The following is a 16,561-nucleotide window of genomic DNA, read 5'->3' as shown; positions in this document are numbered from 1 at the left end:
CTTCACTGATGGACACGCGCAATTACGCACATCTGCGTCTGAGCGTCCAATGAGCGGAAGCCAAAACAGAGCTGTGTTCCAGTCCATGGCACTGCCACTGTGCCACGCTGCCAGAGCCGTCCATGTGTGAAGACTCATTTCAGCTCGTTTTCAGATTTGTTTTTATTCATGGAGGGAATTAAAAAAAACATTTGACAACATTTGAATGCAATTGATCACAATGACACTAACAAGTCTGTAATTGCGAGCTGTTCTACAACATGATTACATATTATATAAACACGTTATTTGTTGCTGTTGTTATTATCATTATTAGTCAAGTTGTAGAAAAAAAAACGGTTGTTTCAGTCTAACAGTGTTTTAAATTACTATCCTTTCCAAATATTTTAAAGAGGTCTATAATTTAATTTATCGATAGTGTAACAAAAGAAAACAGGTGAAATAAAGAATTTTTTAATTAATTATTCAAACATACATAAAATATAATAATAATTATTATTATTACACAATCACAACTAAACAAGAACATTTTAAAGCAAGCAGTAAAATAAACGCTCATAATAATTAATTAATTGCTATTAATTTCAAATTTTTTAAACAGCGTTTTTAAACATGATTTTGTATTTTATTCAATATCTGATTGAAGAATCATATTGTGAATCCTTGTTGTTTTATGGTTTTTTACAGGCACATGAACGTCTCATGTTTTTTGTGCTATTTTTGCCATAGCCGATTTGATTTTGCGGACAAAAATTACTTGCATAATGAAAACTGCGAATTTAATCTAATAAAAAATCTAGCTTGCACGCAATTTGTAAATAAATCATAAATTATTTAGCCACTATAAATATGAAGAAATAAACCTAAAGAAAAATATCCCTATTTCAAATTGGACTAGGCCTGTATCACGTGTCTGATTTGTTTTTAATTTACTGTGGGGGCGGCAGACAAACATTATCGCTCTCTCTCTCCCTCTTACCTGTCTCGTGCGGATGTGTGATGTATTCTGGCCTTTGAGCGCCTCGCTGATGCAAAACCACGGAGCGAATGATCAAAGAGATGCGCGCTCACGATCCCACACTGACGACACTGCAATCACAAACACAAAACTGACTCGATTGGGAAGTGTATTATTTATATATTTATGTATTGTGTATATGCTTGATATAGCCTACGTGGACCAATGACAAATTAAAATCTCCGTAATGAGAAGTTTTTTTAAAGTAAAGAATAACGTTTTTGTGGGTTAAAATGCAATGTTTGCATTAAAATTACATAAATGAAATACGGTATTTCCTCAATTGTCGCATAGGCTATAGTCTAAAAATCCCGGGCTGTTGTTATAATAACCAGTTGTTGGCTTAAATATAAACAAACCCAATGTTCTTTTTTAAAAAATTAAATTTATTTTAGCATAACCCAGCGGTTGACGCTTTCCATATACTTATAGTTGGGTTACAACAACTCAGCATTTTTTAGATTGTAATGTAGTTCACAATTTGCAATAGCAGATTTACGAAGCACATTTAAAAAGCGACATAAACAAATAAATTTATTGCACTGCAATGCACACATGAATTATGCTGAATTGTAACAGCATTAATACTGTAGACATGGACTAATGTCTACTCGTTGTTTGAAACTAAAATGTGCAGTATGAATGTAAATTTATTAATATTATTGTCTTTTTATATATTTATTTTGTTTGTCATACGGAGAGCTCTGCTGTGACAGGTAAATTTCCCTTAGGGATTAATGAAGTCTAATCTAACACACACACATATATAGCCTATGTTTGGAAAGCACAAATTAAACAAAACGTGCATTTTAACAAAATGGATCAAATTTGTGATAAGCCAAATAAATTAATAAATAAATAACCCAAAATAACAAAAATATATTGGAAACCGTTGTTTTATGGGTTTCTTGTCAATGTTCAATAATGATCCTAAATATTTTAGCAGGCTACTAAGTGTAAAAAATCGAATTATTACTATTATATTTTATAATTTATTTAAGATATACCTTAGCATAATTCATTTGTTTGTGTTAATATTAGCAAAATATATCTATATAAATGAATACAAAATCTAAATGACTTATGCTCGACCAGGTGTCGTTTGTAAGGCATTTTTAATAACTCAGTAGACAGAAATGCAAATGAATTTTCATCTGAAAGGAAGAGATCTGTTCATGACACCATGTCGTGCCGGGATGGAAATAAGTGATCTTCAGCTGATTATGGCGCATGTAACCGGAGAAGCGCAGCATCATTCACGATTTATGTAGTTCCCCGAGAAGCACCGTGCGCTTTCTTAAAAGAGGGATTTAATTTGGAGTGCACTCCGGGTGCATATCAGCGCTTATGAAGATAAATGCTATCACAAGAGCACGCCGTTCCGTGGGAACCGCAGCTGAATCAATCACCGCAATTCTGGCCGCGACCGCTTGGGCGCTTAATGGAGGAGAGGTGGAGTGAATCATCTCATCAGAAACCCCGCGAGGACCAAAGGCCAAGGTTTAAAGCTGGATTTGTCAAACGCGCAACATGCACGGCATTCAGCACAGCTTGATGCCAATGAACTCATCCTGTAAATTTGCTACTTATAGCTAAAATGCCAACAAGTTATATCTCTATGTATTCTGTAGACTAGGTTATACTCAAAGATATGTTTTGTTGCTTGCTCAAAAGTACTTTTTTATAAAGAGCTGAATCAACACAATTCTTAAGGTTTTTTTTTAGAATAACCTAATTGTTTCACGACCAATCAACTTAATTTGTAAAAACTATTAAGTTAACTTTATTAGTTTGTGTTGGGACAAGATGGAGAAATTGCATGGGACCCAGTGTAGGCTCTAAAAATCATGGATTCCACACAATCACTTCACGTTCTCCCAACACAAACTAATTAAGTTAGCTTAATTGTTTTAGAGAATTGAGTGGATTGAACATAGAACAGTTTAAAATATCTTAAGAATTGTGATGTTTCACCTCAATCAAAATAAATAGTTTGAACAAGCAGCAATAATAATTTTGTGTAGAGCGTTGAAGAATAAATAGACTCCAAAAATTAGCCTCATTATTATTTTCGAAAACACTAAGATTGTAGAGAAGAACCAGTATCTAATAATTATTCAAATGTAGATCCTTTTCCTGAAGATGAAAGTACACACACACACACACACACACACACACACACACACACACACACACACACACACAAGCATTGGATCTATTAAGAACAAAAAAGAAAACTGGTATTATTTAAAAAAATAAGAAATTATACATAAAATACCAAATATTAAACAGGCCTATTAGTGAACAATGTAAATATTTACAAAAATTGCACTATTTTTTCACTATTTTACATTTTTATATCATATATAAAATTTTTATATTGTTACATTTATATAATCCTCTTTTTTATTTGTACATTTTACATTTATATAAATGTTTCTTTCCTTTACATGACCAGCATTTGAAAATAACTCAGTAGTAGTTTTCACTTATATAATCCAAATGCAAAATATCAATTACATTTTTTTACATTTAAAAGGTATATAGTATAAAATGTGTATATGTGGTCTAATACTATTGTTATCTTTAAATATGTAAAGAAAAAATATGTATGAAAATATGACTATAAAATAAAAAGTTGATCATCACTACAGCTTAACCCACCCATACCACCAAACCCTTATCTCACCTGACTTTGCTGCTAGTTTAAACTATTCGTTTACAATTAGTTGAAATATTTTTAAGACAATCTAATTGTTTTATGTTTAATAAATACTGATTTTATATATTGATTATATATAGACAGTTAAACATTTTGTCACTGTTTTACATTTTCTATATCGTATATAAAATATTTATATTATTACGTTTATATAATGTTTGTTTTGTAAATTTGTACATTTTAATAACAAAAAATGTTGCATGAACAGTATTTGAAAATAATTCACTAGCAGTTTTTACTCATATAGTCAAAATTCAAAGTATCAATTTGTCAGAGTTAAAAAGTATATATATATATATATATATATATATATATATATATATATATATATATATATATATATATATATATATATATATATATATATATGTCTTACATTATTGTAAACATTATTGTAAACTATAAACTAAACATGGAAAAAAAAATGAAATTATGACCAAAAAAAAAAAAAAAGAGCCACCCACTTTACCACTTTATATTTACTGGCCATAACTAATTTATGTATACTAAAATGTATCGTTTGTTACATTGTACTTTTTGTGTAAATACTTTTTTTATAATGCACCTGAATGTAATAACATCTGTAATTAATTTCTATAAATAAATGTATGATTACAACATTGATCATCTCTTACTGCCTAACCACCCATACCACCTAACCCACTTAATTCAATACACTTAAATTTGCAAAAACTAAAAACTATTAAGTTAACTTAATTGACTTGTGTGTGTGTGTGTGTGTGTGTGTGTATATATATATATATATATATATATATATATATATATATATATATATATATATATATATATATATATATATATGTATATATATATATATATACACATACACACACACACACACACACAAACACACACACACGGTGGCCTGACAATCAATCTGGCTGGCCACCATGACTCTGGCCTGCGGCCTCCTATATATGTAAATGGTTACAAAAATTGCACAATTTTTCCACTATTTTATAAATGCTTAATTTCGTTTATAATATATTTATATTATTACATTTATATAATGTTTTGTTTCTTGTAAATATGTACATTTTAATAACAAAATATTTTTTCTTCTCTGCATGACCATTATTTGAAAATAATTCAGCAGTAGTTTTTACTCATATAATCAAAATGCAAGGTAAAAAATGATGTATATAGTAAATACGTAAAGAAATATGTATGAAATTATGACTAAATTTCTTTTTTATTTAGCCCGCTTTGTATTAAATGTACCTAACTAAAATGTGCTCACACTGAAATGAATCTCTTTACACTATTCTCACGGTTGATTAAACAACTGCATGTATTTACATCTGTAAATAATTTCTGTAATTACATTTATAATTACACCATTGACCATCACTTACAGCTTAACCCACCCATACCACCGAACCCGAATCTTTCTTCAAGAGCACCAGAAGTGTTCTGCAATACTTGCAATTATTAACTAATATTGTCTAAACTTTTTGATGCAAATACCAAGTAGTTAAGGCCACTTAATATAAAGTGGGACCAAAAATTCCAATTCTAACTTTTTAAATGACTTTTTATCATCTTGGGCATGTTTTATTTGTCACTAACCTACACAATAATATCTGACATGTACAATATGCATAATTACCTATGTTAATAACAACATACACTCAAAACTACTTATTTAAAATAAGTTGAAACAACACACTTCTTAAGCATTTTTGGGACAACTTATGTTCAATCCACTTAAATTTGTAAAAGCAATTAAGTTACTTAATCGATTTGTGTTGGGCCAACATGAAGGAATTGTGTGGAACCCAGCATTTTTTACAGCAGAAACGCATTAAAGTTTAGTGTTTTGTAAAGTGCATGTGGAAGCGGGGGAGTGATGAAGGTGCATCCGTGTAGCATTTTACAAGTTGAATGTCTGCGCGTTCACAAATAAATACTGCATATAATGCGGTGAAGCACCTCTCTGGAGAGGTGTGTAGTTTCTCGTAGCCGGAGAGCATACGGCTTTGATTAAGCTGTGATCAGCTCCTGCCCTCTCCAGCTCCACTCCGCTCCGAAAGCGCAATGAGGAAATAGCTCGTCTGGTCGCTGACAGAGCGCCGGTTTTTCTGTAAAGATAAATGACCCAAAGTATTAAAGTTTAACACTTTGACAAAACCCACCTGATCTGGAGGATTAATGCAATGAAAAATACATCTGCGCACGACTCCATGGAGAGTAATGGCCTCGCGCTGGGAAGGTCAAACAATATTTAGGATAAGTACATATCCAGTATATAGAGCTGAACTTTCCCAAGGCTCACACACTTAAATGACACCTACACACATGCGCATATGGAGAAAGCCAGAGAGGAAGAGTTGTCAAAGTACAGTAGGTGCATTATTCTTTGTTAGTGCGCATTGCCAATTTTGCTTTAAAAGTAATGCACGTTTATAAACACATCCAAATGAATAAGGTGTTCGTTTAACTCTGGTGTTTGGTTGAAAATGACTGTATTGTTTCCCAGAGACCCCAAACGTATATATGTAATAATATATGTATCATATGTAACAGCTCTCATTTGAAATTAACCTTTTGTTTTACTTTTAACTAATTATATCAAAATTTAGTAGGCGATTAATAGTACTTTAACAGAAATGTGAGCCATTGATACATTTTTAGGGTCTGTTTTTCTCTTGAGGAAAACTCTAATGTTTAAAGGTCATTAGTTATGCTTTAGAGATATCAAAATGCTCCTGAGTCTCTCACACACAGGAATGTAGGTTGACTAGCTAAATAGCAAAACAGCACACAACCAGACCAAACCTGATTACGCAGAAGGAAGACTAGGGCTGCGTATATCCCAGATGGATCCCATAAATAGAGTCCAATTGGAAATGGCAGATAAACGGCCCTGTCAGAGAGGACAAAAAGATAATTTTTCAAAACATCCCAGAGAAACAGACCCGACCAAACCTTCATTACCCCTCTGGTTTTGGACGAAACAGAAACTATTCACTCCCTGGAAGTAAGTCATCTTATGGAGGAAAAAGAGCTCGTCCCCTGTGGAACATTCCTCACGGAACACAGGAGGGGACTGCTGAAAAAAAAAAGGAGAGAGAAAGAAAAGAAAATCTGTCAAACAGGAAGATTTCAGATTAGTAAACGTGCAAATTTCTATCTATCTATCTATCTATCTATCTATCTATCTATCTATCTATCTATCTATCTATCTATCTATCTATCTATCTATCTATCTATCTATCTATCTATCTATCTATCTATCTATCTATCTATCTATCTATCTATCTATCTATCTATCTATCTATCTATCTATCTTTCTATCTATCTATCTATCTCCTGTCACTGGGTTCCATAGTTTCTATTTCACACCTATCCTCTGTTCCTTCAGCCTGATCCCCACCTCTAACCCCAACCGTCATTGGGTGATGAGCAAATTGTACGAATTAGATCGTACGAATTCATACGAATTAGCCACTAAATCAAAAACTTAAGAATTGCCGTGAGATTGCGTTGGTTCCTTTGATTGCTTTCTGTATATAAGCCCCCAGTATCCTCAATTCTCCATGTTGTGCCAACGTTGTTGTAGTGCTTTTTTTAAAGAGTCTGGTTGGTTAATCTCTTCTTCATCTTTGTTGGAGCTAAACTCTGACAGAAGGCAAGACCAAGAAGAAACAACGAGTCTGCCACAACAAATGGGCCCGGAAGGTCTCCGAAGACTGAGGACCAAGGTGAAGTCAGATGAAAGGAGCCCAAATGGAGCCAGAGGGATTTAAGTATGAGGCCAAACCAAAGGAGTGGATGAGTGTAGTGTAGGCAGGGGAATTGCTTTCCCTGAGAAGGTGAAACAACAATCACCCCAGAGCCAGAGTCTGACCAGAAGCATGAACTGGTTTTACATTGTGTTTCTATTGGGCTCCATGTTAGACCTTCAAATTTACTGCTTCACCCTGGCTCCACAATCATGCTGTTACACAGGGATAAGTTTTCAAATCCCACCAGAATCCCTGATACTCCACCTTGGTTAGTCTTGACACAGTTGTCCAACATCTGACTCCATGAAGGCCAGGACACACCAAATCAACGGTTGGCTATTGGGCAGTATCAGGCTATCGGTAAGCATCTGTCAGGCTAGTTTGTTTAGTGTGCTCCACAAGTCACCTCTCATCAGGCTCATGTCAGAAGGAGTTTGCCCAATTCAGCATGTAGAATCGATGTAGGGCATCAGTGAAAGAGAGTTCTCTGATTGACAGTTCAACTACACTCTAGAACATGAGAACAAAAACTAAAGTGGCGGAACTAAGCAAAGATACAGCCAACACAAGGCGACAACAGTTGGTTTTTGTCAGCACTAGTTTTTTGACATTGGCTAAAGTTAAAGTCTTCTTAATTGTCTGCCCACCTTGGACCTCAGTCGCTTTGGTTTTTCCACTTGGTTCCACTGTCTACACCTTTGTCCTGTGAGCCTCCAGCTCTGCCTGTCACACCGTATCATCTCCTTCATCAACTTTGTTTCCATCAGTTATTCTTCTAGGATTGACAGCCAAGTGTCCTCCAAGGATCCCTCTTCCAACAACTCCACAGCAGGTCATCCTCTTGGTTGGACTCTGAATCTCCACCTGGCTGTTTCTGCGCTCCCCTCCTCCCTGGCTCCTGCCTTAATCATCTCTGCTATGGTATCCTTCCTTTTCAAAAAGGGAATGTATTTTCACATGTTCTGTTTTAGGTTTAGTTCTGTCATCAGAACAATTAAGTGTCCATAGTTCCTAATTAGTCAACACTTGTTTAGTTAAAGGTTTTTATTACCCCAGCAAAAAACAGCCCATGATTTAGGCCAGTGGTCATCAAACTTGTTCCTGGAGGGCTGGTGTCCAGCAGAGTTTAGCTCCAACCCTTATGAAACACCTGAACAAGCTTATCAAGGTCTTGCTAGGGATATTTGAAAAGTCCAGAAAGGTGTGTTAAGGGAAGTTGGAGCTAAATTCTTCCACGTACACCAGCCCTCCTGGACAAAGATTGGTGACCCCTGATTTAGGTCCAATCTCAATTCTAACCCTTAGCTCAGGGGTCACCAATCTTGGTCCAGGAGGGCTGATGTACCAGCAGAGTTTAGCTCCTACTTCCTTCAACACACCTGCCCGGAAGTTTCAAGTATACCAAGTAAGACCTTGATTAGGTTGTTGAGGTGTGTTTGATTATGTCTGGAGATAAACTCTGCTGGAAACTGGCTCTCCAGGATCAAGTTTGGGGACCCTTGCTTTAACCCTTCGATTTCCTCTTACCCATCCGTTTTGCATAATCACATGAAGAGGCAGGGGTGTCTTGATTCACTTTTGTTTGGAGTAAAATCCGGCCCCCAGGGGTTTGGACACCCCTGACCTAGAAGAAACCCAAGCGGACATGAAGAACATGCAAACTCCACACAAAAATGCCAACTAGCCCAGTCGGGACTCGAACCAGTGACCTTTTTGCTGCGAGGCAACAGTTCTAATCACTGAGCCACACTACTTTGCTGTTTTATGTACAGGTTTTCCTTCCTTGCAGAAGCTGAATTGTGTATTTATTGAGTGTATTATTAAGTCTATTATTATCTATTATTATGTCTTTAGTTAAGATTTGAGAGATACGCGAGAGTTGTAATATGAGCTAACATTTTACCTCTACAGTTTAAAGATAATCGCCATTCAAAATGTTTCTCAAACTAATCCAGCTACCGAAAGCACCTCATTGGGGGATCATGTGACAATAATAAATGTTAACACAACTGAAATAATATTAAATATTTGTTCTCCTGCTTAATTTTTCCGACGGTCCAAAAAAGGAAGAAAAAAAAAAGGAATAACAAGAAAGCTGAGAGGGAGAGAGATATGTAATCGGAAAAAATGCCGAGGGAAAAACTGGGAAAGGTCTAGGCCCTCAGTCCTGCTATAACTTACAGTGTCCCCGTTGCCCATAAATATCAGAAATAGGCTCACACTCAAGCCCATTCACAAGCAGCCGTCCCTGTGTCTGTGTATGAGTCTGTGTGTGTATATCCCAGGGGTCCGGGGTCACCAAACACACAGAATTAGCCTTCAGCTGTACACCATCCGCTCTCAGGTAATGGAAAGGGAGGTAACGCAGAAACACAAATTCACCCAATCGCTCTGCTGACGGCAGCTGCTAACTTACCACTGATATTTATTGCTGCACGTTTTGAAGCATGTGTGTTTTGTTGCGCTTTCTTTATCCTTTTAAGCACTCTGGATTTGTTTTTTGGTGGAGAAAAAAGATAAATAAGAGGAGATGACAGTTGTTAAGGAGGAACTAAACCTCTCTAGTAAATTTGTCAGAAAACAAGGCTACATGCAGGCTCCTCAAGTGGATAGGCACAGGAGAACCACTGATCTATTTCAAATCAGCTCATTCTATTACATCTAATCATACATGAATCAAACAAACATTTAAAGTCAGTCCTCACGTGTTCTCTCGTGCAAAATGCCACCATGATTTGTGAATATGCTTAAGTGCACTTCTTTTTGTGTGTTCTGGATGTTTGCGGTTGATTGTTAACATGCCTAGTTATTTCAAGAGAATGTTTTTTAGGTGTTTCAGCATTTCCCAAGTAAAAATGTAAAATATACTTTCGAGTACGCCTCTTCTCAGCAGTATGCATGATTTGAGTTTTTACATATCTCAGTAGCACAAAAAAATGTGATTCAGCAAACACTAGCAATTACACTGAAACAGAACAATACTGAACTCTAATAATGCATTTGTTTTTACTGCATAATAATTTGGGGGGGTTTCTGAGGGAAACGTGTTTGGAGTAAGTGAGTCAGTTTTATTTTTATTTTTTTATTTATTTAGCAAGCGCAGCTGTTCTGAACTTTGATAATAATGAAAAATATATAATTAATTTAGTATAATATTATAATGATAATTATTATTACTATTACTTTTTATAATAATATTAAAATATTTGTTATTATTATTGTTGTTTTTATTGTTATCATTATTATTATTTTTATTATTAGTATTATAATTAATTTAATTATTATTATTATTTTCTATTATCATTATTATTAAAATTATTATTGTTGTTTTTTTTGTCAATATTATTATTTTTTATTATTACTATAATTTATTATATATTATATTTTATAATTTTATTATTCATTTAACTAATTATTTAAATGATTATTATTATTATTAATTTTTACTATTGTTATTATTATTATCATCACTGTTTATATTGTTATTATTTGTATTTTCTATTATTATTATTATTTTAATTATTATTATTATTATTTTCTACTATATTGTTATTGTTATTATTACTATTATTATTAGTAGTAGTAGTAGTAGTATTGTTGTTTGTATTAATGTCCGTAATATTATTTATTATTATTATTATTTGTTTTTATTGTTATTATTATTATCATATGATTACATAACACTGAATACTTTTACATGAATATATATATATATATATATATATATATATATATATATATATATATATATATATATATATAATTTTTCATTTGCAATATTTATGATTTTTTACTGTGTTATAAGATAAAATAACTTTTCTAACAAAAAAAGTGCAAAAAAAATTAGCTCAAACTTTTGAAAGGAGGTTATCATAATGTTTTAATATACTGTATATATTTTATTTAAACGTTTGTGCAGAGTGCACATTTCACATCTGTAATTAAATAAAAAAACTGCCAGTTTAATCTCAAATATTTATTTAAAACTGTAGGGTTTGGTTTTATGCCTCATACTGAAGAACAGCTGTTACAATAAAGACAATGACCGTGGCGAAGCACACACAAACAGCATCTGTTTCTAGCATAGACTTAAATAACACCAAAATACTCCCTCACTGTCAACTCTGGAAATCTGGAATGTTTTTGAAACAAGTTAATATGACCTATTGTCATTTTATCATTTTATTTTTAGGGAAAAAAGTAAAAAATGCTACAGTAAATTTCATAACCTATTTAACAGTAAGTTTCCCTAATATATACGGTGAATAACTGTAAATTCCCTTTGCCTGAATGACACTTTACTTTTTACGTTTTTCGTTGAAATTACGATGCTTCTTTTTATTTTATGAACATTAGAGTGTTGTTACATCTGTTGAGAAATAATGTTTATTGCATTACTTTAATTTCAACAACTTTTACCAAAAAATAATAATAATAATAATTTACTATTAAATTTAGAAATAACATTTATGTGCCTACCATGTTGTTATGGGTAATTTTGGGCAGCTGCTGTTTTTTTACCATCAATTTTGCATATTTATTTTTTTACAATGCTCTTTTCCATATATATTTTTTCTCTTTGAATGTTCTCAAGCCTTTTATGCTAAATGATAATGTATGCGCTAAACAAATATAGGCCACTTTATAGGCATTACTGTCAGCTCTAATCTAGAAGGCTTTTTCAAGTTTATTTGATACTTGCATTTTTTTGGAAGGGAAAGTGAGGGGTTACGTTTTGCTTTAAATTGTAAATGTAAAACTCAATAAATAAATAAAAATTAATAAAAAAAATGTGTTGGGCAAAGATTAATTACATCTAATATAAAAGGTTGTTTTGACATAACATATGTTTGTATATTAAAAATATGTATTACGTATACGTGACACACATACATAGAACAACATTTGCTACATAGATATTACATTTATTATTACATTTACACCATAATGACAATGTAAAAAAAAAAAAGATTTTCTTGAAATTGTTGCAAAATTATTCAAAATAAAAAACCTGAAAAATCACATGTGCAGAAGTATTCACAGCCTTTGCCATAAAGCTCTAAATTGAGCTCAGGTACATTCTGTTTCCACTGATCATTTCTGAGATGTTACAGCATCTTAATTGGAGTTCACCTGTGGTAAATTCAGTTGATTGGACATGATTTGAAAAGGCATACACCTGTCTATATAAGGTCCTAGGGTTGACAGTGCATGTCAATGCACAAACCAAGCATGAAGACAAAGAAATTGGCTGAAGACCTCCTAGACAGGATTGTCTCAAGGCACAAGGCTGGGACTTTTTCTGTTACAGAAAAAAATATTTTGCTCTGAAAGTTCCAGTGAGCACAGTGTCACTTCCTAGAGCTGGCCGGCTATCTAAGCTAAATGATCGCGGGAGAAGGGCTTCGGTCAGGGAGGTGATTAATAACCTGATGGTCACTCTTTCTGAGCTCCAACATTCTTCTGTGGAGAGAGGAGAACCTTACAGAAGGACAAACTTTTGTGCAGCAATCCACCAATCAGGCCTGTATGGTAGAGTGGCCAGACAGAAGCCACTCCCCATTTGGAATTTGCCAAAAGGCATCTGAAGGACTCTCAGACCATAAGAAACAAAATTCTCTGATCTGATAAGACTAAAATTAAACTATTTGGAGTGAATTTCAGGTGTTACGTTTGGAGAAAACCAGGCACCGCTCATCACCAGGCTAATATCATCTCTACAGTGAAGCATAGGGGATGTTTTTAGCAGCAGGAACTGGAAGACTACTCAGAATAGAGGGAAAAATTAATGCAGCAATGTACAGAGACATCCTGAATGAAAACCTGCTTCAGAATGCTCTTGACCTCAGACTGGGGCGACGGTTCATCTTACAGCAGGACAATGACCCAAAGCACACAGATAAAAAATTTCAATGGAGTGGTTTCACAACTCAGTGAATTTCCTTGAGTGGCCCAGCCCGAGCCCAGACCTAAATCCTATTGAACATCTCTGAAGAGATCTGAAAACAGCTGTACACCGTCGCTTCCCATCCAACCTGATTGAGTTTGAGAGGTACTGCAAAGAGGAATGAGCCAAAATTCCCAAAGACAGGTGTGCCAAGCTTGAGGCATCATATTCAAAAAGACTTGAGGCTGTAATTGCTCCCAAAGATGCATCAACAAACTATTGAGCAAAGGCTGTGAATACTGATGTACATGTGATTTTTTCAAGGTTTCTTTTTTTTTAAATTTTCAACAATTTCAAAAAACTCTTTTTTCACATTGTCATTATGGGGTGTTGTGTGTAGAATTTTGAGGAAATAATTGAATTTAATCCATTTTGGAATAAGACTCTAACATAAAAAATGTGGAAAAAGTGAAGCGCTATGAATACTTTCCAGATGCACTGTAAGTGTGTGTGTATATAAATATATAATTATTAGCCCCCAGAATTATTCGCCCCCTGTTTATTTTTCCCTAATTTCTGTTTAACAAAGAGCAGATTTCTTCAGCACATTTCTAAACATAATAGTTTTAATAACTAATTTCTAATAACTGATTTATTTTATCTTTGTCATGATGACAGTACATAATATTTGACTAGATATTTTTCAAGACACTTCTATACAGCTTAAAGGGACATTTAAAGACTTAACTAGGTTAATTAGGTTAACTGGGCAGGTTAGGGTAATTAGGTAAGTTATTGTATAATGATGGTTTGATCTGTAGACTATTTGAAAATATATAGTTTAAAGTGGCTAATAATTTGACCCTAAAAATGGTGTTTAAAAAATTGAAAACTGCTTTTATTCTAGCCGAAATATAACAAGTTAGACTTTCGCCAGAGGAAAAAAAAATATTATAAGACGTACTGTGAAAATTTCCTTGCTTTGTTAAACATCATTTGGGCAATATTTAAAAAAGAAAGAAAATTTAAAGGGGGGCTAATAATTCTGACTTCAACTATATATTAAAATGGTTTATAAAAAAAAAAAAAACTGCTTTTGTTCTAGACGAAATAAAACAAATAAGACTTTCTCCGGAAGAAAAAAAATATGGGAAATAATGTGAAAAAGTCCTTGCTCTGTTAAACATCATTTAGGGAATATGAAATATTTGATGATGTTTAATGATTTTTAACAGATTCAGGAAATTTTTCACAGTATTTTCTATAATATTTTTTCTTCTGAATTAAGTCTTATTTGTTTGATTTAATCTAGAACAAAAGCAGTTTTTATTATAATTTTTTTAATAAACCATTTTAAGGCCAATATTATTAGCCCCTTTAAGCAATATTTGTTTTGGATTGGAAGGAATTGTCTAGTTACCCTCACTTGAAATTGGGGAAAATAGACAGGGGGCTAATAATTCAGGAGGGCTAAAAATTTTGACTTCAACTCGATATATATATGACAAAACAAACATTTCATCATTCATTTTTACCCAGCACTAAACACATATAACAAAAGTATTATAAAATGTTAAAACAAATCCCAGATAACATGATGAATATAGAGTAAGAGAAGTAAAAAGGTCTTTTTAGGCCGCCTTACTCCAATAGCCTGATGGCTCTTTTGTTTTACTCCTCTAAACAAACACATTTCACAATCCAGTGACGTTCAGAAGATAAAAAACACCAACTCTACAGCCTTCCTATCAACAGGAAAAGGTCTTTTAACTCCACCTAAATCTGCAGATACTGCGCCGTTGTGTGTGTTAATAAACTCTTTGCTCAGCCAGCGAGAAAAAAAAGAAAAGCCTGGTCTGATCTCCACAATACGGTGGCCGAGATTAAACGGTATGGAAAGGAACGGGGACAAAAGCCCATCAGCGTGTCACGGAGGCAGCCAGTATTGTATCTATATGTATTGAACAGCAGAGCCGTCAGGACTGCTGGCACAGTCATTCATCACAAACAAAGCGGGTTCTGTCAGTAACACAATACTGAATACATCAGTAGTGCTGCTCTCTGACAAGCAGGACACCATGCAGCCGGTGGAGGAGGAACAATCACATGTTTCAACCTCACACTTCTTACCGTCTTTTTTTTCAGTCTCATCTGCTTGCTCTTTTCTGGCAGAAGCTTGAACATCTCCCTGCATCTCTATAAAAGAAGAACATCATCTTAAATGTTGTTTAATATAATTTTTTTTATTTATTTATTTATTTACATTCCTTTAATTGTTTTATTTTAGTTTTCTTTATTCTTTATATATATATATATATGTATATATATATATATTTTTTTTTTTTTTTCCTTTGTTCCGGTTTTGTAAATTTTGTTTTCTAAAAATCTAAATAATTTCTTTCTTTTTTGTTTATTGGATTATTATTTATATTTATTGTTTTATTAATTCTTTGATTTATCTTTTATTTGTATTTATTTATTTCCCTTTGTTGCTGTTTTGTTAATTCAACTTGTTAAAAAATACATATAATTTCTTTCCTTTTTTTTGTTTATAGTATTATTTATATTTATTGTTTGCTTTATTTATTCTTTTTTATCAATTATTTGCATTTATTTATTTATTTTTTTTCCCTTTGTGCCTGTTTAGATAATTCAGTTTGTTTAAAAAATAAATATAGGTTCTTTTTTGTTTATTGTATTGATATTTATAGTTTTTTTATTTATTCTTTGTTTTATCTATTATTTGTATTTATTTACCAATTTAATTAATTAAATAATTAAATAATTTGTTTATTTATTTATTAATGTCACTTTGTTGCTGTTTTGTTAATTCAATAGGTTAAAAAATAAATACAATTTCTGTATATATATATATAGTGTTTATGTACCTTTTGTTTTCTCTATTATTTATTCAAAATAAAATGAAAAAAAAAACTCACAAAATACATTCAATGTACCTTGTTCAGAATTTTTTTTTTTAACTTACCAGCGTTTTTACCTTTAGAATTAAGGCCAAAATAAATTATTGTTATTATTATTATTTTGTTGATTTTGTAAAATAAAAAAAATGTTTTAAAATTCTCAAAATAAATCTAAAGCAAAACATTAGAGATTAAGAACATTAACCTGCAAGTAAACATTTCACTTAAAATTTGGCAATCTTTTTGTCTGGTTATTTTATCCAA

General features: G+C 32.8%; 1 long non-coding RNA gene across 1 annotated transcript in view; it reads right to left on the bottom strand.

Annotated features, from left to right (window-relative positions):
- Positions 1 to 978: 978 nt before the first annotated feature.
- The window catches only part of LOC137487508 (uncharacterized), a 51,155-nt gene continuing 35,572 nt past the window's right edge, over positions 979 to 16,561 (bottom strand). Inside the window, exons 7-12 of the long non-coding RNA XR_015507133.2 lie at positions 15,507 to 15,572; positions 8,137 to 8,419; positions 6,699 to 6,813; positions 6,540 to 6,627; positions 5,694 to 5,842; positions 979 to 1,089 (exon numbers count right to left, since the gene is read on the bottom strand). This is a non-coding gene — a long non-coding RNA (uncharacterized LOC137487508). The remainder of the gene's footprint in view (positions 1,090 to 5,693; positions 5,843 to 6,539; positions 6,628 to 6,698; positions 6,814 to 8,136; positions 8,420 to 15,506; positions 15,573 to 16,561) is intronic.

This window comes from Danio rerio, chromosome 14, assembly GCF_052040795.2.
Source record: "Danio rerio strain M-AB ecotype USA chromosome 14, GRCz13ab, whole genome shotgun sequence".
NCBI classification, from domain to species: Eukaryota; Metazoa; Chordata; class Actinopteri; order Cypriniformes; family Danionidae; genus Danio; species Danio rerio.
The sequence above is the reverse complement of the archived record's forward strand: the minus strand, read 5'-3'. Positions and strand labels throughout refer to the sequence as shown.